Genomic DNA, 3,606 nt, shown 5'->3' on the forward strand with positions numbered 1-3,606 from the left:
AAAATTTGTTTTATCGTCTATATGCTTCACCATTGTTAATGTTAAACTGTTAGCTTTAAAATTTGTTTTATCGTCTATATGCTTCACCATTGTTAATGTTAAACTGTTAGCTTTAAAATTTGTATTATCGTCTATATGTTTCATCGTTGTTAGTGTTAAACTGTTAGCTTCAAAATTTGTATTATCGTCTATATGTTTCATCGTTATTAATGTTAAACTGTTAGCTTTAAAATTTGTTTTATCGTCTATATGTTTCAGCGTTATTAATGTTAAACTGTTAGCTTTAAAATTTGTCTTATTTTCTATATGTTTCACCGTTGTTAGTGTTAAACTGTTAGCTTCAAAATTTGTATTATCGTCTATATGTTTCATCGTTATTAATGTTAAACTGTTAGCTTTAAAATTTGTCTTATTGTCTATATGTTTCACCGTTGTTAATGTTAAACTGTATGTAATATTATTAACTTCTATGTGTATCACCGTTGTTAATGTTAAACTGTACGTAATATGTTTAACTACTCGTCTTGTTAACAATCAAACCGCTTGTATTTCCTTTAGTTTTTGATAACTCGGTTGATATGGATGTCTGTCCTCGTTTCTCTCAAGCTTACTGCGACCAGTAAACTGTAACTTTTCGAAATATCATTAAACTGGAAACCTTTATGTAAAACGTTTTGCTGTCTCAACAAGTTTGGTACGTGTGAAAACAGCCCAAATGAGAGTTAATAATTTTATTTAGGTTATTTTATGGTGTTTAAGAAAGGTGAAGTACACTTTACGAAACTTGAAGTACGCATATGAAACGAGGGTTAGAAACGAGAGTTTAGAAGAACAAGATGTGACTTATTTTAGGTGCCCCAAAATAATTAGGATAAGTTGTTTATAGGAGGATAATTGTGGAATTGTCAATTTGGGAGTAGAGAAGTTAAGTAGGCTGGTATATATATACATATAAGCTTTGGAGTTATCATCTCACAGAATCATTTAGTGATGATGGTAGATGTGCAGTCATTTAAAATTTAATCAATTGATTGTTTGGTCATTTATATATGGCTGAGAAGGTTGCATTTAATTTGGGATGGTGAGATCTGTATTTGGTCAGAGAAGAGTCAAAGGGCGACCTGTACAAAGTGAATGGCATCCACCATGTTTCTTGTTTATCTCTATAAACAAGAAAAATGGTGGTGAGTTGTTGTTTTTCTAGTTACAAAGGTCTAATTTCTTGAACCTAGTAGACGCTTGTTTTATATTTACATTATCTTTCAGTGTGTAAGTGTGCCTATAAACGCAGTTTTCAAATCAGTAAGACAAAAAAAAGGGCATAAAGTGAGCGCAAGATAGTCAGTTATATTAAAAAGTAAAAATAATCAAAATATTTTATTGTTTTTGCTCTCTTTCAACAACGACGAGGTAACTCAAGTTCTTCTGTGTTGAAACAATTCGAAGTAAGACACAACCAAAGCTGCTGAACTAAAAGTTCGCTAGACATTGTGACGTGTTGTTCGTGTAAAGTTATACCGATGATTGTGGTACTGGGGTTCAACCGGGGACGGCATTTTCGAATCTTGCCTCGGGCGTCAAAACGCTTAAAGCCAGCGTTGTTGGGATAGTTGTGTTAATTTGTCGCTTTCTTAGTGCAAAGCTACACAATGTACTATCTGCACTCTGTTCACCGCGGGGAGTCGAGCCCCGGATTATAGCGTTGTAAGTTCGTAAACGTACCGCCGATCCACTTTGTGCATATTACAGAAATAAGTAAATAAAGGTACAAACAAATATCATACATATATGTAAAAACATCGGATTTAAAAATAACGATTCCTTTAGAAAACTGTAAACAGTTAAAACGGAGGTTTGAGGTTTACAGATGGGAACTGTTATTTTTAACTTGTTTATAATCATGTAGATTTATAATACTTTGTCCTTATAGCTTTGGCCGAACAAGCAGATGTTGTGTAATGTGTATAACATGTAGATGTAAATACACAATACGTTGTATTGGGTGCTAATCAAACTTGATAAGAACGATATTCCAGGTTTGATGCTACCCTTGGAACCAGATATTCTGAGGGTTTGGTGCTATCCTTGGAACCAGATATTCCAGGTTTGGTGCTACCCTTGGAACCATCTTCTATCGTACTTATTCCATTGGTCAAGATTACGTACTACTGTCCGATAACTCAGTTTCTATTGTAAAATGTTCCTGCAAAGGATGGCGAGGCTGGTTTTAGACCACACATCTTGATAAAATTTCAAGACCTTCCTTCCACTGTACGTGGATATCAACTCTCAATATCACGTTTAAGCAGACCAAAGACATAAAATACACTATTAGTTGCATCGGAGTACTTAATTCGGGAGTGATTGAACTGGAGTCTTCTTAGCCCAATTGTTTAGTCTATTTTTCTCATGAAAATAGATGTCGAGGCGTGTTTTGAAACTTTAGAGTCTTCGTTAACCTAAAATTCCCTTATATCACCTTGTTAATTCCCAGTTTGCCTTTGAAGAAGAAAGGTCCACTTTTCGAAAGCGCTCGGGTTATAGGGTTTTTATTCATTTCACCTTGTTAATAAGTATGCTCTGCTTCATTTCAAAGTTTTTTTTTTTTTGGATTAGAGGGTTCTATTTCGTAACTATAGCCTTCGTTTTGCGGATGTGAATGATGCTCCGTATTGGATTTGAGTTTGTAAGAATTAAATATTTATTCGATCAATTGTTTTGATAAAAATTTTATTAAAGCATTACAGAGAACGAGCATTCATCTTAGATCTAACATGCAACACTAATGGAAAATTATATTTCATTTGCTTTTGACAACTCTTTCACTTTAATATATAACGATCTAAAAATACTTTGTCCAAACTGATTTCAACTCATGAAATTTGTTTACAACTGATTTCACATTTTTTAACGTAACTATGTGATTTGGTTTTAAGCACAAAACAACACAATGGGCTATTTGCACTGTGACCACTTAGCTATCGAACAATAATTGTTAGCGTTTTAGACCCTCCAGATTACCACTAGCCACCGTGAAGCAAATATTTTCTTCTATAAAAAATCAATTTAATAACTTAATAATAAATCCGTTTTGTTGTCCATTATATTATAACGCAAATTATTAACACGCTCGCCATGAACCAGGGGTACTCTTTTTGAGGTGTTTTGGTGACTTAAAAAAAAAAAAACTCTTCGGAAAGAAAAGAAGAGTAATGTGATCGATAGAACAAAAAATGAATCAGTAAGAATCAGTTTTTTTATTTCAAATTGGATGAATTTAAGATAAAATACGGCCGTCAACATCTTCCATACATTACAGTAGTTAAGAGTTCTTAAATCCAGTTAAACAGTATGGATGAAACTAAATGTTATCAATATGAATTCTAATGCAATAAAGCTTATAAATTTAAACTTCTGTTGTATCCATGGCCTTTTTGTTTTGTTTTGATTTCAATTGTGATATAAGTTGTATTACCTTTTTATAATTTGTGTAATTCACGTCGTTGCTATCTTGAGTGTATACTTCCTTGAATCTTCACAATCCCACCATCGGGGTAATCTGAAAGTTGACCTCATCTACAAGACGCTTTATCGTAGCTGCAAAAG

This window comes from Limulus polyphemus, unplaced genomic scaffold (genome assembly GCF_000517525.1).
Source record: "Limulus polyphemus unplaced genomic scaffold, Limulus_polyphemus-2.1.2 Scaffold2258, whole genome shotgun sequence".
Classification (NCBI taxonomy): Eukaryota; Metazoa; Arthropoda; class Merostomata; order Xiphosura; family Limulidae; genus Limulus; species Limulus polyphemus.